The sequence below is a fragment of the Hevea brasiliensis genome, unplaced genomic scaffold, assembly GCF_030052815.1.
Source record: "Hevea brasiliensis isolate MT/VB/25A 57/8 unplaced genomic scaffold, ASM3005281v1 Scaf480, whole genome shotgun sequence".
NCBI lineage: Eukaryota > Viridiplantae > Streptophyta > Magnoliopsida > Malpighiales > Euphorbiaceae > Hevea > Hevea brasiliensis.
In genome coordinates, this window is record NW_026615007.1 from 35966 (window position 1) to 61801 (window position 25836).

General features: G+C 34.8%; 2 non-coding genes and 1 pseudogene across 2 annotated transcripts; 1 reads left to right on the forward strand and 2 right to left on the reverse strand.

Annotated features, from left to right (window-relative positions):
• LOC110662243 (disease resistance-like protein DSC1) lies at positions 1-4503 on the reverse strand (annotated as a pseudogene).
• A 9111-nt stretch (positions 4504-13614) lies between these two features.
• Positions 13615-13721, reverse strand: LOC131177443 (small nucleolar RNA R71). Its single transcript, XR_009146919.1, has one exon. It is a non-coding gene; the product is annotated as a small nucleolar RNA R71 (small nucleolar RNA).
• A 10577-nt stretch (positions 13722-24298) lies between these two features.
• On the forward strand, positions 24299-24402 carry LOC131177442 (small nucleolar RNA R71). The gene has a single exon (XR_009146918.1). It is a non-coding gene; the product is annotated as a small nucleolar RNA R71 (small nucleolar RNA).
• The last annotated feature ends 1434 nt before the right edge of the window (positions 24403-25836 follow it).

A 25836-nucleotide genomic window follows, 5' to 3' on the forward strand; every position in this document is an offset into this window, starting at 1 on the left:
TCTTCTTGGGCATATAGCAGACAGACCCAACAATTCCAAACATCAGAGCAGAGAAAAGGAAGTCCATTCATATCTTCAAGGTAGAATTCAATTAAAACCTTAATTGTATTTACCAAACCCATCACCTTTTAACATCCAAACACCGATCATACCCACTGAACATATGATGCTTCCTCAAATTTCTTGAACCATACCAACAGCTGAAATAACAATATAGATCATTGCTGTCTCCAGATTCATTTTTGAAATGGTATCTACATTTCACTTGGAAACCAGAGTCGTCTATATGGAGTTTGTTGAATGCTATAACAGAACAGAGAATGAAACCCAGGAACTCGCTATTAGCCCAATGTGAAGGCAGCTGGATTGTTGTGGAAAATCCTATATTTTGATGGCTAATCCAATTTGAAATTTCAGATCCAGAGAAGCATAAACAAGATTCCCTTGCCACCACAGAAGGTATCTGCACCATGACTTCTAATTAACAAGGAATACGATCAGTAAAGAAAAAGAAAAAATAGATGAGGGAGACAGAAATAGACCTGATTGCACAGCCTTTTGGAATAACAATGAATTTTTTTTAGTGCATATGCCATGATACGCTTCTTTGCCAAATTATTCAACTGGTAACAATTAGTGAAAAGGAATTCAAAAATGTTTCCTTCCACTCCTGTTGATTTACTAGGTACAGAACGCAGAGAAATGCAATTTTCTGCATCTAATTTTGTCAGCCGCGGTGGAAGTGCAGGTATTAATCTTAGCTGCAGGCAATCTCTTAAGCCGAGGTACTCCAGCTTTTCGAGCTGAAGGATGTTTTGAGGTATCTCTGAAAATAAGTTTCCACTTAGATCTAATGCTTCTAGTGAGAATAAGAAGCCAATAGCATTAGGCATATTCAATATGCTGCAATCATTTAGATATAGCTTACGCAAGAACCTCAAATCTCTCCACTGGAATTCTGCGATGGCCATTGACAATGGAAAAAGTCTTTCCCAAGTAGAGACACCAAGTTTTTCCCAGATAGAGACACCACTCAATTTATGTTTTTTGCAGTTTCTCAGTTGCAAGATAGAAAGACCACTCAAATTTTTCATTGGTGAGGGCACCTTTCTTATCGCTGTTCCATCTAAGTGAAGAAATCTCAATGAATCCCTGTCACACGAAATTTCTGGAAACTCTCAAATCTGGAGCAGCCTGAGAGATTAAGCCATCGCAAATATTTCAACTTACAAAAACTACTCGGAAGAATATGAAATCTTGTGCAGTTTTGCAGGCCTAGTTCCTCAAGTTCAAAGCAATACTCTATTGATGAGGGAATTTCTTCGATCTTTGTCCCATCTAAAAGCAACTTCTTTATGTTACTCGAAACCTCTGGAAACCTAGTGATTCTTGTGCAGCCAGAAAGAATAAGCTTTTCAAAAGATGCCAACTTAGAAACATCACAAGGAAGATTCTTGAGCCTTTTGCAGTTTGTAAGATCCAAACAAGAGAGTCTAGGGAGACTACCAATTGAAGAGGGAATTTCTTCTATTGCAGTTTCACTCAAGTACAACAATCTCACTTTCCCTGAAATATTTGGAATCCTGGTGATATCAGAGCAGCCAGAGAGATTAATAGTCACAAGGGATTTCAATAAACAAATGCATTCTAGAAGATTGCTGATTCTTTTGCAATCCTTCAAATCCAATGTTATGAGATCACTGAGATGCCCAGTTGATTTGGGAAGTTCTTCTATTGCAATCCCTTTTAAGTTTAAATACACTATGTTCTTTGCAGTCTCTGGACACTTCATAAGATTTGAACAGTCAGAAAAGTTAAGAGTCTTAAGCGATCTCAGATTAATAACACTAGGAAAGGTCTCAAGGCTTGTGCAGTATCTCATATTCAAATCACCGAGCTTCTATAAAGACTGAATAGATGAGGGAACTTCTACCAAGTTAGTACAGTATTCAAAATTCACTCTCTCGAGAATCTTAGCCAGAGAGAGGTCAGGCACTGTAGATAAGTGCTCAGAATTGCTAAGGTTAATCTCTTTCAAACTCGCAAGATTCAGCAAAAACAATATAATAGGATACAACAATAGGCACATGCCCAAACTAAAATGCATTTTCAAAAGGAAATGACGGAAGAAAGGGAATCAAGAAAATAATGCAGCATACCTGTACTCCTGTCCATAACTGTCTAACATTGCTGTAAGCCAGGTTAAGTTCAACAAGGTTCTCTGCCTGGAAATTGGATGGCAAAGAGCTCAGAGGGCATCCATTCCAATGGAGATACCTCAACTTATCAGAAAGGAACTCAAGGCTACGAGGAAGGTGCAGTTTACAGTTATTTCTAATTGTAAAATTGTAGATTTTGAGCAATCTAAGGTTATACATCCTCAAAAAGGCTGTTGTAATCAAGTCCACTTCTCCTATTTGAGATGTGTCTAACCATATCCCTTCAACCCTTTCAGTTCCCTGAAGATCACAGATAAGTATAAATAAAGCACAGGTTACCCCAATATATTAAGCTTACTTTGATAAACACATAAATAGAAACACATGTAAGTATAAAAACATATAGAATGCATATGGCTCTCACCAGATTTTTGGTTAACACTTGACAGACATCACAAGATCTCCACAATCTACTGCGTTTTCCCAGCCCCTTAATAGATTCTTGGCGAACAATTTCATGAGCCATTTGCTGCAACAAGTCATGCATTTTCAACTTGTTATGTAGGACAGTGACAAGGCATTTATCAACAAGAACAGTAATTCCAATTCCTGCTGAGAAGCCACAACCATCAAGTATTCTCTCTACGAAGTCAATTTGCTGCCCCCTAAAAAAATATGCAATATCAAGAAATATACTTTTCTCTTCATCATCTAGCACTTCAAAACTTATTCTCAACACATGAAAAATTCTAGGCTGAGGAATTTTTCCAAGTTTATCCAGTGCACTTTCCCAATATTGTTCTGTTCTGCCAAACAGAAAAGAACCAATAACTTTAATTGCCAAGGGGTTGCCATGAGCATATTTAACAGCTCTATTTGATAGCTCCATTCTATCTTTCCTTGGATACTTCTCCTTAAAAGCATTCAAACTGAACAAATGCAGAGCATCATCATCATTCCCTCAACTTTATATACTTCATCAACTCCTTTCATAAGAACATGCGTGTCTCTAGATGTCACAATAACTCTACTTCCCAAACCAAAATTGCATCTTCCAATTACGAATTCTAATTGCTCTACATCATTCACATCATCATGAACAAGCAAAACCTTTTTGCGCTGGAGCCTATCCTTAATGGAAATGGATCTTGTGTTGGGAGTGGTAATATGTAGATGTTCTTCATCCAGTATTTCAGAAAGGAGTTTTTCTCTTAAACAAACAAGCCCACCAAATTGCTTTGATTCTTCCTTAACATTTTCAAGAAAGCAGCAAGCTTCAAATTGATTTAAGAGTGTATTGAAAATAGCTCCAGCAATAGTCGTTTTACCTATGCCACCCATTCCCTAAATTCCCACAATTCGAACTTTTGAGATCCATTCTGTAGTAAATCTATAATCTCTGTAATGCGTGAGTCAATTCCAATCAGGCCCTTTAAGTCTCTTGAGGGTGCATGATTCAATTTCTTCAAAATATGTTCCACAATTTCTTTCACAAGTTTAGCATCAGACCTAATGATGAATAAAAAGTATTGAGACAACCAAAGAGTTATGTTACACCAACATTTTCCTTCAAGCCGTGCATTTTTATAACAAAACGATCCAAATAAATAGAAAAAAATCCTAATACTTGCAACATCTTGCAAAACAATTTATGTTCGTTTTCAATCTTCTATAGACAAAAGATTGTTAACCCTTTCTTATTGTTTAGGTTACTGCATAGCTAATTATGTCAACAGACAGGTACAAAAAAAAAAAAAAAAAAAAAAGAGACAATTTAATTAAAAAAGAAAGGGTTTCCAGCTTAAACATTTAGGCAAGAGAGCCAACTACGGACCCATATATATCTGAGCAACATAAAATTAGTGCTATGGCTTAACTTAGTATGCAATGAAATTTTGTTTGGTCAAACCCTAGCTTTCCATTTCCATGTTTAAGTTCTGCAATCAATTGTTAGTTCTAATTCTAAATTTTACTAGCAAAAGCTTTTTTTAAATGAGTATAAATAATATATTATCTGCTATTGTAATTAATTATCAATTGCAAAGAAAAAAATTTTTTTTTCACCTGTTCTCAATGTTCCCTTATGAGACCTTAAACAAAAAATAAAAGTAATATATACATACCTGATCACTCGGGAATCCCATCCAGATATACCAGCTGCTTTCAACAAGTTAGCCTTCCACCTGGGCACCTTTTCTACTTTCTCCTTAAAGTTCTTCTCAAGCTCAGTAAGTGCATCTGCAAAACACCCACTTTGTTCTTCTACATTGGATGGATCTACATGGTAGAAAATTGGTAAAACAATCTGTCCATAAGTTTCCTTGCATTCAAGTATTTTCACCATTTCGTCCAAACACCATGGAGAAGATGCATAGTTTTTTGAGAAAATGATTATAGAAATCATTGATTCTTCAATTGTTCTCAAAAGTGCCGGCGTTATTTCTTCCCCTCTTTCAAGGTTATTGTCTATGAAGTTTTTGATTTTTTTACCACATAAAGCTTCATATAGATGGCTAGTAAAATTTTCAAGGGTGTCCTCTCCTCTGAAGCTGAGAAAGACATCATACTTCCATTTATGTGCAGTGGAAGAAGTTGCCATAATGAACAGTTACAATGGTGTTCGTAGCAAAATCACTTCAGAATAGAAATCAATAAAGGCTCCCTCTTTTCCTGGTGAAGAAAAAAAGGAATCATCATCAACGAATGTTACAAGATTGAAACAATGAACTTGTTTCGTGTAAGTGAATGAATTTCACAAAAAATTTATGACCAATTCACACAGCATGTTTGGTATGCAAAAGTTCATTTGGAATTCCACGTTCTATTTCTTTGAGTATGCAAACTGGGGGAGGGGACTCGAAGCTGAGTCTACCTGGTGAGTTATTGTTAACGTAAATGTTTTAGCCTTAGATTTACCCAATGGTTGAGCTTTAGATCAAAGGAAAATTACATACCAAACTAATTTTATTTTCTTTATGATTTTTTTATCATCACATGCATGAGTTGTTTAGAAAAATCAAATTACCTTTCTAAGCATAGAATAAAAGTTTTGACTTACATTGAAACGATGGAAACCATGACACAAATTTCTATTTCGATCAGCTAATAGTGAGAACCAAATAGAGAGAGTCCATCAAAAGACTCCATCATCTCAGTTGAATCGTAGATGCAGAGAGACGACGACGACAACAAGTGATAAAGACTTTTACCTTGGTTCCTTTAGGTATTACTTCTTCCTTGATCTTTGTTTTAAGGCCTCTGTTTCCTGTTTAGGTAGTACTTCTTCCTCGATCTGTGATGGGTTTCCTCACAGTAGATGCCGTGGTAGTAACTTTCTATAGAGAATAAAATCTTAAATTGAATAAATTCCAGCAATCCTCCAGCAAGACTTCAAGAAGGAACCAAGCAAGAAAATTCCTGGAAGCTAAACAATCATGAGGATGAAGCATGGAATCATAAATGAAGGAAAATTTGATAAGTGCATAATTTATTAATTTTACTTCCATCACATTTAATGTTTCTAGGGTATCTTTATGCCTAATTCAGTTATTTAAAGTGTAATTATCTATTAGGCATATATTTAGAGAGTTGTTGAAATAATTGTGTTAAATAGAAAAATTTTCAGCATTTGCATTGATTTGACTCTTACTATATTTTTCAGGGTTTTCGTGAAGTCCTAGAACATAGAAGTGTGAAAGGAAACTTGGAAAGGTTGAAGGATTAAGAAGCGTTGTTGATACAAAGTACACGGGTCGTGTAAGCACAACCACAGACCTGTGTAGCATTATGCCAGAAGAAATCTAGAGAACCGAGGAAGAAACAAAGTACATGGGCCGTGTAACTTGACCCGTGTAAATCCTAGAGACCCGTGTAACCTTCTGTGCCAATGTAAGACATACCCATTCAGCTCCAGTAAGTTACACGGCCCTAGGCCGTGTAGTGATACACGGGTTGTGTATCCGTCGATAATCAGTTTTCTGATTTTGCTCCAATTGCAGTTTTTAACAGAGACCCTAAAAACCTAACCCTAGACCATTTATTATAAAATAGAAGAGGCAGCAGCCGACATAAGGGGCCATTGAGCAGCCTCTCGAAAAGAGAGAATTAGACTTTCGTTCTCTATTCACATTCTAGATTTCTTCAATTTTTTTTTCAATTTTTCTATAAGCCATGAACATGAGTGGCTAAATTTTTAATTCAGTTCAAGGGATTCAAGTTCTTTTGCTTGATTTGTGAGACCAGGTTCTCAATTTAATTTGTCTTTTTGAATATCTATTGTTTTCTGATTTCATTGTCTTTGATCTAATGAATGATTTGCTAAAAAGGCCTTTAGTTAATTGTTTGATGTGGTCAAGTGCTAGTTCATCTTCATAATCCATAATTGTTGTGTAAGATTGAACATGAGTAGCAATTAGGTTTTATTGATTATGATCCCAGTTTTCGATAATAACTTAAGGAAACAATAGAGTGAATTAAATGATTTATACTTCATAAATTATTGTTCAGCTTAACTACTTTCTATTTTTAAAGCAATCATTAATTTGATGAGGATTGCTTAATACTAATTCAGTTAATAATTAGAGTCAACAAGGGTGTTGGGTACGAATTGATGAGTATAGGGAAGTTAGGGATTTTACCTCACTGTTTGGTAAATCTACGCTAAGTATTCAATAAGAGATAACTGTATTTCTTTTGTCTATGATCAAAATGCATTAAAATGCGAATTATCTTGGACTGAAATTTGTTTAATTTAAGAATTTCTTATTTAATTTTAGATCTTAATTTTTTATTTTTGAATTCTTCTTTGGATTGCGAATTACCCCCCCCCCCCCAACCTTTGTTTCTTTTTCCATTACACAAGGGCACGAAATTTAATAATTCAATCTCTAGGGTTCGACCTAGATTGACCACTTACTGCAGAAAACATTTGAAGGTGACTCTGGATAGTGGCGGATCAGTCGAGTTCTATCGATGCACTCTTGCCTCTTTCATCTGCAATTCTTGGGGTGATCTCCAGTACCAACGCGATGGAAAACCAACGCGCTAAGCATAACGCTTAGTGGTGCATAATTTAAAATAACAATAATTTAACAATTGAAATAATAATTACAATTCGTAATTTATGGGTCTTTTATATTTTTTATTACACTTTGAAAATAATTAAATTATTAGGATCTTTTCTGTTTACTTATTGTATATTCAGTATTAATTAATCATTATCAATGCCCAAGAAACCTATAATAAATTATAAAAGTTGGATGCACAGGAGTATGCTGATTAGATAGCCATATGTCTATCCAGTATACATTTGTCAGGCACGAGGTCAGCTGTCGGGCACGAGACTCGCTGTCGGGCTTGTAAAGCCAGAAATAAAATAGGCACAATGGCCAATAAGTAAGCATATAGCCTGTAGAACAATCATATTAGACATATATTGTTAGTTCATGATTTTTTCGATAGGCAGTACTGCTATCTGTAGTCTCTAATTGGTATACTAATTTATCCAAACTAAATAAATAAGTCTAGGTATACTATGGGCAATTAATCAAGATTTTAATTATTTAAGTACTATTTACTATTACTATTTTCTTTACTATTCAGTGGTACCATTAATTTCATATTAATAGGACATTAGTCCCAATTTACATATTCATATCATTTTTAATATTTAATTAGCCTTATGAGCATTTTAATTACCATGTATAGCATTTTTCCCATGAACCTTTATTTAGGTTTATTTTGATGTGTTATCTTTATCTAGGAATTTGACTAGGCTAGAATGTCTATTTGATCACACTTCCTTCATAACAATTGCTCCTCTATGTTTAAACTTAAAAATCAGTTTTTGAATCACTCAATTTGGGGTTATAGAACTCAAGTTATGGTCAAAATACCATAATTGGTCCATTTGCCTCTAAGCTGTCCAGAATTGGCAATTCCTGATCAATAAACTTTGACCAGTCATTTGATCATTTTATGTTCATTTTTAGACTTAGGTTCCTTCACAAGATTTGTTCCTCTAATTTAGCATGATATTCATGCTTAAGGAGGAGATTAAAAGTTTAAAGCACTAACCTTTTTAGTTGTCTTGCTAAACTTCAATTTTCTTGCTTCTTTTTGGTATCTATAGCTTCCTTATGGTGTGGGGAGTATTTTTTGTGAAAAGAGGTTAAGGTTTTATGAGCAGAAAGCTTGGGAAATCAAGCTTTGAGAAAGAAGAAAATGAAGGGAGAGAGAACTTCCATGGTGCCGGCTCAAATAGAGAGAAGAGGAAGATGAAGAAGACCTATGGTTGGTTAATTTTTGTCTCTTGTGTCTTATATATATTCTATAATTATTATACTTTAATTTTTTTTTTAATGCCATAAGTCTTTTTATTTTTCTTTCTTTTCTTTTCTTCTTTTCTTCTTCTTTCTCTTCTTTTCTCATTTCCCACTAATAAATTTATAATTTTAATTTATTTTAATTCTCTCAAATTTTAATTTGACATGTAGGTCAAAATTCACATCTGAGGGTGAAATGACCAAAATGCCCTCCATAGTGCATATCGGGTTATTTTTATTATTTTATACCAATTAATAAATTCTCTAAATTTTTTCCTATATTTTCTTTACATTTATTTCTTCAATTTATGCCTCCTCACTATAGTTTAGGTGTAGTTTCAGACATTTTGACTGTCCGAACAGACATTAGTCATCGGAAGAGTAAAATATAGGGACTACCTATGGTGAGGGCATTACATCATCCCAATTTTTTAATGCATTTTTATTGAATCCAATCCAAACATTTAATCATTGAGGAATGAGATTAATGAGTCACTAGTTTAACTAGTGGATTAATGATTCATTTAATAGGTCATCAAAAATTAATCAAAACATAGACTAATTAAATATAATATCTAACAATTAGCTAACTTTTTCTTGGATTTGCTATTGAGCTACTGCTGGCCATTTTTGGCTAACACCACCCCTTCCCTTTCTTTTTCCTTTCAGATTTGTTTTTTCTCCTTTTTTGTTTTTTTTTATTTTTCTTTGCTTTTTCTTTTTTTTGTGTATTTTTAAAAATAATTTCCAAAATTTGTTTCTGTTCTTATTTTCTTTATTTCTCTTTACTTTCTTGTGTTTTGTTCTTAGGTTTCTTGCTTTTGTTCCTCATAATTGGGGATTTGGTTTGTCTCCAATTTATATGGAGCGGTTTGTGTTGTTGTTGTTTTTTTTTTTTTTTTTTTCAGGTGCCCAGTTCAATGAGTTGTTTTGTAAATATTAATTTTCTTTTATTGAGGCCTAGTAGTGCGATTCATTCCTCTAGTGGAATTAGAGCTCAAATTCATTGTGTTCATTATACACAACTAGTTTTTGGCAAGAGCAAACATAGAATTAAACATAGAGGCAGGTCAAAACTTAAATATTCATATAATTATTATAAGTGAAAAATTTTAAATTACACCTTTATAAAACAATAATCAATATACATTAGCAAGGAAGGTTCATAAATTCTTTTGTTGATAAATCATATATTTTATTAATTTTAAATAATTAAAAAAAACAACGAAAAAAGGTTCATAAATCATAATTAATATTCATTACATTATTTTCTAGCCGTTGGTTTGAAGATTAATTTTTAGAAATATTTTTTTTAGAATATTATTGCTCAATTGGGGGGACTACGAAACGGTGGTGTTGGGAATGTGCTGTGTGGCTCTCATGAAGCGAATGATCACTAAGAACAAGGTTCATGACATGAGAAGGGACCTCTTCTATCCAAACAAGTTCCTCTCCACAACATTTAAGCGAGGCTTTAGCAAGAGAATGGACAACTAACTTACCTTCCCTATCTGGTACCAACATAATTCAAAGGAAAAGTGCTACCATTATGCAGATTGACCATTTTAGCTGAACCAAATTCCAATATCACTTTCTCAAAACCCATCTCCACCGCTCTTTGGATCGCAAACATTGTTGCTTCAATATCAACTTCTAATACATCCATATCTGAGTCTCTTTTCCTAACACCCAACCCCATTTGCACCCTTCTTGCATGGTCTCTTATAATCATACCTAAACCACTTTGCCCACACTCTAATGCAACATCTGAATAAATTTTAACAATACCTTAAGGAGTGGGTTGCCATCTGACATTTGCGTGAGCTGGTTTGGTTATCTTTGGAGGAGAATAAAAACCCTAATACTCACTCAAGAAGGAAATAGCCTAATCAACTATGACTGGAACCGAGAGAGTTGTTTTTTGGAAAACTAGTACATTTCTTGCATTCCATAATGCCCATGCTATCATACAACCTAACTCAAATCACTCATTGGAAATAGAAGACCTTAGTTCAGCAAAACAATCGATAAGACTCTTATCATTAGAAACAGAGTCAATTCATAGTAGGGAGAAACGCCACGCAAGTTGAGCTATAATACAATCTCTCAATACATGCTCTATTAACTCCACCTTATTGAGATACTATCAACTACAACATTCATGCCTCCTGTGATCAGTGCCAAGAGCACAGACAATAAATTTGAGTAAGCCCAATGTATAAAATGCCTCATCTTTGGAGGAACTGACAATAGCCACAAATTTTTCCAAAAAGACTTCCAATCAAAACTGAAAAGGAAGAAACATTGCTAGAAGATTTATGCATCAACGCCACATAAGCACTGCGGATAGAGAAGATACCAGGCCTGTTATGATGCTAAACCAGTTTGTGTTTTAATAGGGAGCAACAAAAGGGAATAACAAGAATTTGCTCAACCTCAAAAGGCATAAAGATTTGGTTGACAAACCCCAAATTCCAGTGATTCTCTTCATGCAAAATAAGGTCACTGACTTTAGCATCTTCACTAAGTAAATATAGAGGAGACCAAATACAGAAACCATTCTATTTAATAAGCCAATTATATTTCCAAATCTTGATCTGTGTTCCATCATTCGCCAAACATCTCGAAACTTTTTCAACCACTCAACAGGCTTGTAAAATACTCCTCCAAGCACAACTAGGTTGATAACCTAGTTTGGCTTCAAGGAAAGAACTCCTTGGATGATATCATGACCTAAATATTTTGGATAGCAATGAAGTTGAATTCTCCATAAGCCTTCAGCAATGCTTAGCCAACATTGCTAAATTAAAATGTTTAAAATCTCCAAAGCCAACACCCCCATGCCTTTGATAAGCATAATCAATGACAAGAGCACTGATGTATGTGATGCTCACTGTCCCTTTGATGCATGCATTTTATATCATCATTTAGGTATAATTTTTACATATAAGTTACCCTTGTTCATAGCTATTACTATAGATATTAGCATATATTTAGTCAATTTTTACCTTTTTACACTTTTTAGTTTAATTTTTGGAATATATTTGTTTTGTATGTTAAATTTGGAGAATTTTGGTGTGTTTTGATCATAGTAGCTATTTAGAAGAAATTAGAGTTGAATTGCAAAATTTTGAAGTTGAGTTAAAGAAACCGAAAGTTGCACAACCTGCAACACAGCTTGTATCACAGGTTGTGTCGTTGTCAGATATGAAGTTTTTCTCAGGCAGAAGGTTTCACAACCTGTAAAACAAGGCACGACATAACTGATTCAGCTTGTGTTGTTTTAATGAAAATGGCTGACGTGGCACTTTCATCCCTCTGATTTAATACATCACTTTCTCCAGAATCTTCTGCCTTTTTACCCATTTTAGGCCAGACCTCTGAACCATATAAAAACTTCTTTTTCTCTTTGTTTGAAAAAGGAGAAAAAGAGGGAGATTTTGCAAGAGAGAGAGAGAGGAAGAGAAGCTCATGAAATCGTTTTGCAGTGTGAGAGGACGCCTATACGCAACATTCCAAAGAGATTCTTCATCATTTTACTAGGTTTTTCTGTTCCTTAGCTTAGATTTTCATTATTTCTTCATTTCTATACTTAGGTTTGTCTTGAAACCATGATTTGTGAGTAGATCTTTGAGATTCTAGAGATGGGTTTGTAAATATTGCTTTGTATTGTGGTTTTTGAACTGATTTAGTCATTTAAATGAGATTGCTCCATTTTGATTTATTACTTGTGAGCTTGTTGCCTTGCTTGATGAATGGGCCCTCATTAAGTTAAGTTTTAATCCTTGACAAATGGACTGAAAAGTGAATGTTTAGGATAAATAATCTTGCAATAAACTTAGTTTTCTTGGTGTTGGAGATAAGCTAAGAGGATTAAGGAGACTTTCAAAAATCAATTAGAGCTTTAATTGGGTTTTTGTCAGGTTTGAAATACCGTGAAACAGGGTTTGATTTGATGAATACCAACTTTGAAATGCTTGAAAAAGGTTTCAAAGAACTAAGAATTGATTTCCCTCAAAATTGCAATTCTCATGTGTTTGGCTAAATTGGGGATAAACCACATGGAAACAATATTGAAAACCCTATCTCTAGAATCACTTTAATTTTTATTTAATTTAGATTTAATTCCTCCCAATTTCATAATTAGCAATTTCAATTTAAATTTTGATAATTTAGTTTAATTAATTTAGTTAATTGTTTGATTTAGCTTAAATTCCTCAAATACTAATTTTAAATTTTAAATTTCATTTTTTTAATATCTTTAAATTTTACCATTCTAATTAGCTTATCATTTTATTTTCAATTTAAGCACAATTCCTTGTGGGAATGATATTATTTTTAAAACTATACTACTGTGACCCGTGCACTTGCAGAAGCTATTTCACAGCTAACACACCAAGTTTTTGGTGCCGTTGTCGGAGAATTGTTTGTTTTTAAGTTGGATTTTAATTGTTTTAAGCTTATTAGAATTTTTATTTTCTTTTATTTTCACTGCTGTTCCTTGTGTTTTTCAGGTACTTTTCTTGTTTACGAGACGATCGAAAAGCACAAGTGATACTGAATTGTTGTTCAACCCTGAAATTGAAAAATTATGTCGAGCCAACAAAAAGGAATCTAAGAGGAGAAAGGAAGCAGAAAAAGAACAACAACAAAGGTTTGAGCAAGAGGAGAAAATTGAAAATATGGAGAATCAAAATAGAGCTATTGGTGGAAATAATGGAGGAAATGAGCAAAATAGGCAGAATGAAGTTGTTAATCAAAATGATCCTCAGAGAAGATCCATGTTATATTATGCTTTTCCTAGATGTGCATATGTGAGAGATAGCAGATCTATTATTGGAGCTAATCAATTTGAGTTAAAGACCGGTCTCATTCAAATGGTTCAGAATTCAAAATTTGGATATAGTCCACTAGAAAATCCTCAATCTCATTTGAAGAAATTTTTGATGATATGTGGCACACAAAGACAACCTGGAGTTTCAGATGAAGTGATTCGGCTCACCTTATTTCCATTGTCTCTTCAGGATTTAGCATTAGAGTCGTACGACTCACTTCCACAAGCTACTATAGCTAGTTGGAAGCAGCTATCTCAAGCTTTTCTATCTCAGTTTTTCCCACCTAGGAAGACCACTCATTTGAGGAATTTGATGGTAGCTTTTAAACCAAGGGATGATGAAACTTTGTATGAATCTTGGATGAGATTTAAGGAGCTTGAAAGGCAATGTCCTCATCATGAAATACCCAAATGAATGATTGTTCAGAATTTCTACACCAGAGTTACTCCAGCCATAAAAAACACAATTGATTCACAAGCAGGAGGAGATTTCATGAGAATGACAAGTGAAGAATGCTATGATCTATTAAAGAAGATTGCTAATAATACCCATTTATGGGGAAATCCTAGAGCACTTAAGCCAAAGAAGGCTGGGATTTATTAACTTGACTCAGTTAGCTATATGAATGCAAGATTTGATCAGTTGACTAAGCTTCTTAGTGATTTTTGAACGAAGCCAACAACCTCAACTCCTACAACTATGCAACAAGTTGCCAACACAGATGGAACCCAAAGCTGTGGAGTTGATTACTTTTCTTATGGTGATGATTATTTATAAGAACAAGCTGCCTATGTAGGAGGTTATCAACAGAAACCTATGGGAAATTCTTACTCCAATGTGAACAACTCAACATGGAGACCACAAGCAACTTTCGCTCAACAAGGTCAAAGCTCAAATTACCCTCATAACCAGCAGTATATGCAGCAGAATAGGCCTTAATTTCAGCCTCAATTTCAGCCCACAAGGCAGCCACAAACCTGGATATCAAGCAAGAGCACAACAATCACTTCCACCTCATGAGCCGAAGCCAACCTTGGAAAGCATGATGGAGAAATTTTTTGCTAAACAAAGCAAGATGAATAGCAAATTGGAGGAAGAAATGCAACACATGAGACAAACCATGGATCAATTACAAGCCCACAATCGTATGTTGAAGACTCAATTGGCTCAACAAGCAAGCTCATTAGGAAGTAAATCTTATGGCAAACTACCTAGCCAACCACAAAATCCTCATGAACAATGTAAGGTTGTGACCTTGAGAAGTTGTAAGAAAGTTGGTCAAGAGAGTGAAAACAAAAGAGAAGAAAAAAAGAGGCAAAAAGACGAAAATTCAGTTGAGAGCAAGAAAAATGATAAAGAAGAAGAAAGCAAAAGTGAGCAAGATGAGGGAGAGAAACCATACATCCCACCTGAGCCTTACAAGCCCACCCTTCCCTACCCTCAAAGATTCATCAAGCATAAACTAGACAAACAATTAGGCAAATTCCTTAAAGTCCTAAAGAAGTTGTATATCAATGTGCCATTCACTGAGGCACTATCCCAAATGCCAAGTTATGCCAAGTTTTTGAAGGAGATTCTTACCAACAAGAGAAGGCTAGAAGATTATGATACCATCAACTTGGGAGAGCAATGTAGTGCTATAATTCAGAAGAAGTTACTTCCCAAATTCAAAGATCCGGGTGTGTTTTCCATTCCTTGTCATATAGGTGATAATTGTGTGGCAAATGCCTTATGTGACCTTGGAGCTAGTGCCAGCCTAATGCCACTTTCAATATATGAGAAGTTGAATATGGGAGAGTTGAAGCCCACAAACATGTATCTTTCATTGGCTGACCGTTCAATTAAGTATCCAGAAGGCATTCTAGAAAATGTGCCTATCAAGGTTGGAAAATTCTATATTCTGGTAGACTTTGTCATTTTAGATATGGAAGAAGACACAAAAATTCCTATCTTATTGGGAAGACCCTTTTTGGCAACAGCTGGTGCATTAATTGATGTAAAGGGTGAGAAATTAACACTTAGAGTGAGAGATGATCAAATGATATTCAACATCAATCCAGCCATGAAAAGGAAATATGAAGAAGTTAAGTCTTGTTTGTGGGTAGACATTATTGATGAGATTGTTTAAGAGCTTTTTAGAAAAAGCTATCCACAATACCCTCTTGAAAATTGCTTAGTCCATGGTGGGAGCATTGATGATGACAATCACAACATAGCTGCTTTTACACTATACTTGGAGAGCTATCCACCACATCCTGAAGCCACAATTTTTCAGCTTGAAGAAGTGCAAATTTTGGAGATTAAACCACCATCATTAAAGGTAGAGGATGCCCCAAAGGTAGATCTTAAACCTCTTCCTTCCAACCTCAGGTATGCTTTTCTTGGACCCAATGGAACATATCCTGTTATAATTAATGCATCTTTGACTGATATTGAGATTGACAAATTGTTGAGAGTTTTGAGAGAATATAGGAGAGTTTTGGGTTATACAATTGATGATATAAAGGGAATTAGTCCAACAGTCTGTATGCATAGGATTTTCCTAGAGCCAAATAGTAGACCTTCTATTGAACACCAAAGAAGATTAAATCCTACAATAAAGGATGTTCTGAAAAAGGAAATCCTGAAATTACTAGCTGCTAGAATTATTTACCCCATTTCTGACAGTGAGTGGGTTAGTCCTGTGCATGTTGTACCAAAAAAAGGTGGGGTGACAGTTGTTAAAAATGAGAATAATGAATTGATACCCACTAAAACTGTTACAGGCTGGAGAATGTGCAAAAACTATAGGAAGTTGAACAATGCTACAAGAAAAGACCATTTTCCCCTTCCTTTTATGGATCAAATGTTAGAGAGATTAGCCATACATTCTTACTTTTGTTACCTAGATGGATATGAGCTAGAAGGACCCGACATCGGTATCTTTGTCTATATACTGTGATTCTTCTTTGCTCACACTCTCATGTCCCCTATTTACCAACACATAAGCATCACCCCTCTTTGCACAAATTTTCATTTGAGTCATAATAATTCTATCTAGAAAAGACTGGCCAACCATAGACACCATAATATACTGGTTAGGGTTAAAACCAAATAATTTGGCAATTACAGTCACCATCTCTCCAATAACTATACTGCCAGCTGAATGCTTAAAGACTATATGTTCCGTATGTGAGCAAAGAAAATAAGCACCATTTATTTTTTTTCTTCTCTTTCATGCACCATAAAAAGAATAAATCATTCTTTCCTATAACCCCATTACTGTGCTCTCTACCTAGTATAGTGTAAGACATGAATCTTTGCAAGTATCTCAGACCAGGGTCTTGAATAGCTTAGGCCTTAGCAGAACTAGGGTTGCAGTATTTCCCATATGGTGCAATGGACTTCCAAAATGTAGGGGGGTCATAAATAGTCCTTTGCCACTCTATCACTTTTGCTCCATCATTACAAAAACCAAATAAGGCATTCACTTAAACAGTGTCAAGTTCTCTGTCCTGACCCAAACACCTAAAGGAAATGGTGTCCCTATGGTTACTTTGCATAGGCTGGAAGTCCAATTGCAATGAGCTTAAAAACTCAATTGTCAGTTCCCTAGAAGCAGGTTCTTAAATCCTAGCAAAATCACTCCAACCTATATTTTCCAAATATTCACTAATAGATTTATAAAGCCCTATCTCCCTGAAACTGTGTTCATCAATGTACTTGGTAGCTAAAATTTTCTTTTTAGCAAGGGCCTCATAATTTTTCCTCATTTCAAAGTCCCTAAAAGTCCATGGGTAAGATGAGTTTACCTGATTTCCAGATTGAGGGATAACCGGAGCAGTTTGAGACACTGTTGGTGAATGATGCAGGGGTGATTGGACCCTAATTGAAGCAACAAAAAACTTGTGGTGAGATAGGATTTTGGGTAGCAGAGTGGGTTCTAGCACTAACGGGTCCTGGAGAAATAACTCTAGGCTATTTCAGTGAAGCAGAGGAGTGGAGAACTGGTTTCTTTCTTTTTCGTGTCTCATATATAGCTGAAGGGGTGGATTTGGTGTTTTTTTGGGAGGGAGGGAGGTGTGTTGTCTTGGGTAGCATTATCGGGATTAAGGGTGGAATGAGAGGATTGGGGAGGTGGAGAACTAGGGTTTGTATCGGGAATTTAGGGATTTGGGGACGAAATGGGTGTTTCGGGTTGAGCATTGGGTGGTGTAGGGTTTGGTGTTAGGGTTGAAGAATTACTATTAGCAGCCATTTTTATGGCTCGCAGCTTGGGTATGTGGGTTGAAAGTTGTTTGGCGCGCACCATGGAAGGAACAGTGAAAGCTTAGGTCATGCGACTAATGAGATGAAATATGATAAAATGGCTAGGGTATAGGTTTAAGTGGTGATATACCCAGTGTCTAACATGAGGCATGTTAAGAATAGTGAGGAGTGACATGCCCTGTGTGATTTGGTGTAAGATGAATAACATGAGGCATGTTGGAATAAAAGGGAAAAATGACATGCCCCGTGTTATTGTACATAAAGTGCTACATGAGGCATGTCAGAACCCTTGAAAGTCTCGGTAGGTTTTACATTTTTAGCAATTTAAAGTGCCAAGAACATGTTTTGGTGGTGACACTACCCCAGCATACATCATGTTGAACCTAGTGTTAAATGACTTGATAAAAAAACCCAGAAATGTGATCCTAAACACACTAAAACCAAACCCAAAACACAATTTGCACAGAAATTTCACTCAAAATTCAATTGAAACCCAATTAATCGTTAAGAACAATTAAAATCTATCAATCCACCAAATACAAACTAAAACATTATTCAAGTAATATTCACATTAACAATCACACCACAAGGAATAACACCCAAATTCAACCCTAAACTCATCATTAAAAATTCATGAACAAGGAATAAAATTCTACTGTAGACACTGTTCACATGATTAAATTTCTGCAGAATTGTATTATGAAATTTCACAAAATATACAATGGCAAATATGTCGATCTCAGTGCACTATATCAAAATTAATTGCCCAAAAAGTAAAACCAAAAGCATGTTGCTATTGATTACCATGAAAGTTCCTATATTTCTCACCAATTTCCTCAAAATATTGTAACTAAAATAGCCTTTCACTCCACCATGTTGCTACAATCAGACATAAAGCTTAAATTAGTTCAAATTTGGCTTTGTTAAAAACAATATGCATCATGGAAGACAAATATAAGGTTCAACAAATTCCCGGGCATTAATTCTTTCAATTCAGCATACACATTTGCTTGAAAATCTCCACCAACCTGCATAAAGAAATTTTAATGTCAAATTTGAGTTCAATGGGATATAAGATGAAACAAAATAAAAGAAAAAATAAGTATAAGGAAAAATTTTGGGGTGCCTCCCAAAGAGCGCTAATTTTAGGTCATTAGCTTGACCCTCTTTAATTTAGTGAATTAGTGGATCATCAAGGAAACAACTTGTTCCCTTCTCAATGGGCTGGCCTGTGATATAAATCTTGAGCCTTTGACCATTAACTTTAAAAAGACCAAAATTTTCACTCCAAATATCCACAGCTCCATGTGTATAAACTTTGACGACCTTGAAAGGAACAAACCATCTTGATTTCAACTTTCCAGGAAAGAGTCTAAGTCTAGAATTATACAATAAAACCAGATCATCCTCTTTAAACTCCTTTCTTTTAATATACTTATGCCAAAATCTAGTCATTTCCTTAAAAATCCTAGCATTCTCATATGCATCCAACCTTATCTCTTGAAGTTCATTTAATTGAAGTAACATTTTCTCTCCAGCATTGTTTAAGTCAAAATTCAAAGTTTGGATTGCCCAATATGCTTTATGCTCCAACTCAACTGGCAATGACCAATCCTTCCTTGAATGATTAATAATTTTTTCCAGAATTCTCTTCAATTCCCTATTAGATACTTCAACTTGCCCATTAGTCTGAAGATGATAAGGTGTAGCTACCTTATGAGTAACCCAATATTTCTTCAAAAGATTTTCAAATTGTTTATTGCAGAAATGAGATCCACCATCACTGATTATAGCTCTTGGAGCTCCAAATCTAGTGAAAATAAACTTTTTCAAAAATTTTACTATTATCCTTGCATCATTTGTAGGGAAAGCAATGGCCTCAACCCATTTAGGCACATAATTTACACCTATCAAAATGTACTTATTCCCAAAAGATGATGGGAATGCTCCCATGAAATCTATGCCCCAAACATCAAATAACTCAATCTCCAAAATTCCTTGTTGTGGCATTTCATTTTTCCTTGAAATATTCCCCACTCTTTGACATCTATCACATCTCAAAATAAATTCTCTCACAATTTTAAACATGTGTGGCCAATAGAATCCAGCTTGAAGTATTTTACCCACTGCTTTATCCACACTAAAATGACCTCCATAATCAGAAGAATGACAATGCTCTAAAATGTTTCCTATTTCCTCTTCAGGCATCTTCTAACTAGGCTATCATTACATCTCTTGAATAACAATGGGTCCTCTCATGTATAAAATTTCACATCATGCAAAAATTTCTTTTTCTGTTGATAGCTCAAATCTGGTGGGGGAACTCCACATGACAGGTAATTGACAAAATTTGCAAACCATGGTAATGCAGCAACAACAACTAGCAATTGCTCATTTGAGAAAATCTCACCAATTGGCAATTCCTCTTCATTTCCATCCTTACTCTCATACTTAATCCTTGATAGATGGTCTGCCACAATATTTTCAGCTCCCTTTTTATCTTTAATTTATAAGTCAAACTCCTATAACAATAGAACCCATCTTATCAGTCTTGGCTTTGCTTCTTTTTTATTCATCAAATATCTTATGGCGGCATGGTCTGTATAGACAATCACTATCAATCCAACCAGGTATGATCTGAACTTTTCCACAACAAATACCACAGCTAAAAATTCTTTCTCAGTGGTGGCATAATTTACTTGAGCATCATCTAGAGTTTTGCTAGCATAATAGATTGCATAAGACCTCTTCTTTTTTTTTTGACCAAGTACAGCTCCCACAGCAAAGTCACTAGCACCACACATAATCTCAAATGGCAATGACCAATCCGGAGATTGCATAATAGGGGCTGTTGTTAGAGCTTCCTTCAACCTATTAAAAGAATCAAAACAAACGTGGTCAAAATTAAAAGGAACATCATGATTTAACAAATTTGTAAGAGGTTTAGCAATTTTTGAAAAACCCTATATAAATCGCCAGTAGAACCCAGCATGCCCAAGAAAACTTCTAATTCCTTTCACTGAAGTTGGTGGAGGCATCTTCTCAATCACTTCTACTTTGGCCTTGTCCACTTCAATTCCTCTATGTGATACCAAATGTCCAAGAACAATGCCGTCTTACACCATAAAATGAAATTTCTCCCAATTTAGCACCCAATCTATTTCTTCACATCTTTTAAGCACTTTAGAGAGGTTAGATAGACAATTATCAAAAGAAAAACCATATACAAAAAAATCATCCATGAAAACTTCCATAATTTCCTCAATAAAATCAGAGAAAATGGCCATTATACACCGCTGAAAAGTAGCTGGTGCATTACATAAGCCAAAAGGCATCTTTCTATATGCAAATGTGCCATATGGACATGTGAATATGGTTTTCTCTTGATCACTAGGATGTATTGGGATTTGGAAAAAACCAGAATACCCATCCAAATAACAAAAATATGAATGTTTTGCTAACCTCTCTAACATTTGATCAATAAAAAGCAAGGGAAAACGGTATCTCCTAGTGGCACTGTTAAGCTTCCTATAATCTATACACATCCTCCACCCTGTGACAATTCTAGTAGGTATCAACTCATTGTTTTCATCAGATTAATTTTAGAACCCTAGATTAAATCAAGAACAAATATACTAACCTCTTGATGCACTGCAGTGTATTTGTGCCTTTCAGATGCGTCTTCAGGACACCAGATGTTGTCCCTCTAGCTTGTCCACACCAAGAACACCTATGGCAGCCCTTGAATAGCTTTTAAAGCTTTTTCTATGAATTAGAAAATAAAGTTCTGCCTTTTAAGAGATTAAAGATGTAAACAGAACACTAAAAACAATTTCTAGTATTTTTAATTCAAGAGATTGTTTACTAATCTCTTGAAATAGATGAGACAAGAAGATGAAGAGAGAATGGGAACTTCAAGGTGGCGGCACAAAGGAGAATAGCTACTGGTTGTGTTATTTTCCTTTCATAAAAAAACTTATATAGCTAGGTCAACACATTAAACCCTTGCCACATGTCACCCACTGATTGGTTCTAGGCTTAATTGACCCAATCACATTGTGCCAAGTGTCAAACCTATATTTAATCTTAATTTTAATCATCTTACATTATTAAAAGACATTTGGCAAGCTTATGTGTAATGCCATGTGTGTGTCATCATCTCATTGTGCCACATGTCATCCTATGAAATGACCAAAATGCCCCTGTGTCTTAATTTTGAGTTCTTAACCCAAAATAATTATTTCTCTTCTTCTAATCAATTTATATCAAATATAAATTAATTAATTAATCTCTATTAATTAATTTCTCATTAATTAAATTCATATTTAAACACTTTAAATATAAATTTAACTTATACTATACATCCAATAATCTAGATTTGGTTTCAAGTCATGCTAGGGACTTTGCAATCTAATTGCAAACCAAACCTATTTAATTAATCAACTAAACTCTTTAATTAATTAATTAAATCATATTTAATTAGGTGATAACTTGTGTATGTGTGTGACTTACTAGGCTCATCTCTAATTGGCAATGAGATATGATATCAACTCTTAATATCATTAGAACTCTTTCTTACCATAAATGATTTCTCTAAACCATTTTATGCACCTCATAGACCATGGTTAACACTTAGCATAGCATGCCATGGCCACCCAATCAGTAATAAAGTTAACCTTAAATGAACCTATAATCATATGTTACCATGCACTAGAATCTCTCTGTTACAAAATCCCAACTCAAGCTGGAGTAATGGTTTATGTCAAACTCTATTTGCTATGAATATTATGTTCTCTTTTAATTCTAGTTCTTGATTAAAAGATTTTTCTCATCAGAAACTCTTTTCTGAATAAATCTATCTGTCCTGGCCAGGAACTTGAAACATCAAAAACAATTAAATGAACATAGGATTTTATCCCTATTTATTTAGAGGAACAGATTCCATCTTGATCAACACCTACCTCTATATATAACTAATAGGAGCCAACACATGCCCATATACCCATACACAGTACAAGTATGAAAGCAGTATCAAACTCAAACCACCTATATACAAGATAACTGTGCTATCGCAGGTCTAAAGATTATATGCACTGATATGATTTATGACAACGCATTGACAAGAGTAAACTCCATGTGCTTGTCATAAACGTCACTGGTTCGACCTACTTATCATGTATAAGTGCCTATCATGTTTGTTATATGGCATGAGACTCACCATTCCATCTTATTTATATCTTATATAAATAACTTGGGAACAAACATGAATACAATCTTTCTGGATAAGTCATGTCCTTATTGTGAAGTATCCTTGATTGTGAACCTATTTATGATACTTTGAACTAGAAATACTGTCACTCATATTCTTAACAACTTAAGAATATAATTTCTAACAAAATATCAATGGACCTTTTCTATTACATATAAATATATTATGTAAATGGAAAAGTGAAAATGCCTTTTTATTAATAAAAGATGTACAAGATACATACTAAATGATATGCTCTAGGGCATACTACTAACACTAATCTCCTCTTGTTTGACAAAATTTCTTTCAGGAATTTAGCATATGAGGGCATTTGAGAAATTGCACCTGTAAATGGAATGTTGATATATAATTTCTTCAAAACTTCCAAAAATTTCCCAAACTGCTTATCTAGCTTTGCTTTCTGAAACCTCTGAGGATATGGCAATGGTGGCTTGTATGGTGGTGGAGGCACATACTTTTCCTCTTCTTCTTTTTCAATTTCCTTCTTTTTGTTTGCTTCCTCATTAACTTCATCATGATTCGGAATAGATTCATTTTTGTCTTCATCTTCTTTCTTCTTTTCCTCTTCTACCTCATATTTCTCTTCTTCTCCCATAATTTTCCCACTCCATAGGATCACTGCCTTGCAATGTTCTCTAGGATTCTCTGGTTGACTAGGAAGTTTCCCTTGTGCATTGCTAGAAGAGCTTGCTTGTTGAGCTATTTGGTTTTCCAACATCCTGTTATGAGTGGCAAGTTGGTTTATCCTTGAAGTTAATTGTTGAATCATTTCTCCTTGTTTTTGTTGAGCAGTTAAGAAATTCTCCATCATAGACTTCAAAATTGAATCTTGGTTTGAAGACTGAACTGGTGGTTGTGGAATAGGTGCATTTTGATTCCTTTGTGGTGGAAATCCAGGTGGTACTCTGTTTTGCTGAAAATTCTGCTGCTGCTGCTGGAAATTAAGAGGTTGTTGATAGTGCATTTCTTTGCCCTTGTTGACCTCCCCAAGAAAAGTTAGGGTGGTTCCTCCATGCTGGATTATATATAGCAAAAAAAGGATTACCAACTAGTTTCTGATTGTAGTTCCCAACAAAATCAACTTGCTTATTTCCAAACTCTTGCCCATAGGAAGGAAAATCATTGATACAATGCATATTTCCCACACCAACATCTTCTGTATGACTAGATCCTCCAATTGATGAGTCAACCTTCATGCTTAACTTATCCATTTTTCTCGTCAAAGCATCAAATTTGGCATTGAACATACCTATGGCATCTAATTCATATACAACAGCTGGTGGCTTCTTCATTTCATTTCTTTCACAGCTCCATTGATAGTTGTTGTAAGCAATTTTATCCAATGCTAAATAAGCTTCATCTTCTGACTTCTCCATAAGATCACCTCCTGAAGATGCATCAATTATACTTCTAATTGCTGGAGAAACACCATTGTAGAAATGTTGAACTAGCATCCATTTAGGGATTCCATGATGTGGACATCTCCTTTAAAGATCCTTATATCTCTCCCAAGCTTCATAGAGACTCTCATCATCCCTTGGTCTGAAAGTTAATTTATTTCTCAATTTTGCAATCTTGCTAGGAGGAAAGTATTGAGCCAAGAAAGCTTGTGACAACTCATCCCAAGTAGTTATTGAACCCGAAGGTAATGAATGCAACCACTCCCTAGCACGATCCTTCAAAGAAAAAGGAAATAATCTCAATCGGATGGCATCATCTGACACTCCATCTATCTTCAGCATGTCACTAATCTCAAGAAAATGTGCAAGGTGCACATGTGGACTCTCAGTAGGACCTCCCCCAAACTGTGATTGTTGAACGATTTGACAAAGTGAGGGCTTCCATTCTAGGCCTTGTAATACTCGGTCTAAAATCTCTAAAACTAGAAAAAGCATGATCCTTAATTGATCTGTTGTTGTTGTTTTCCATAGCTTCTATCACTTGTTGCTCTTGCTGAGTTCAGCTTTTCTTCTTTTAGACTCTGCTCTTAAAGCTTTAGCTGTCTTTTCAATCTCAGGATCAAAAATTAAATCAATTTCTGCACTTTTTGTTCTTCTCGTATAAAAGATATGTACCTGAAAAATCAAAACAAGAAAATCTCAAAGTATAATGATAAAAAAAAGAAATTAAAATAAAAAATAAAATGCCCAAATTAACCAAACAATCAATCGTCTAATATCAAACAAAACAAATCCCCGGCAATGGCGCCAAAAACTTGATTGCGTACTCCGCAAGTATACGGGTCATTCAAGTAGTAAAGAAAAGATATCGTCCTACAGAGATTTGTTGTTTGAGTACCAAACTATGAAAGTTATGATTATTTGGGCTATCGATAATTTGTGCCAAAAATAGAGTAAGAGATGTAGCAAATTAAATTGGGAGAAATAAGGAAATTATAATGAATTAAGTATTTAGAGTAAAAATGACAAAAAAATGGCAAAAAAAAAAAAGTATTTTTGTCTCCTTTTTTCAATCACTGAATTCTAGAACGTTGTGCCCACATCTCTTCTTCCCTACGCATTAATTCCCTTAGCCCTTTTATATATATATATTTCCTTCTGCTCCTTTATCTTTTCAACAGATTCGAACCCCTCTTGTAACCATTTTAACCTTTATTTGCAATCAACCATTTGCCTAGATACACTTCAAAACTAGGCTTCTCCCATTCCTTCAATGCAATACTACACATTCTAATTCTACCCTCCACATCACACCCACTCGAACCAATACCCTAAGTTTTCCATACTTCTTTAATGACCTTATAACATAACCCATCCCGAATCCACATATGTCCAAATCAGAATGGCTTAGGCTTTAGCCTATTATCACTTCTTTTACAATACCATTTGATTTGAATTACACAACGATCCAAACCTTGTCTTAACAAATGAACAACCTCAAAATTTGGAAATAAGCTCACCCAATCTACATTAGCAATAAAACGGTTAATTCTGTCTTGAATATTTTCAGTCCCTATCACCATTACTCCATGTATATTTCAA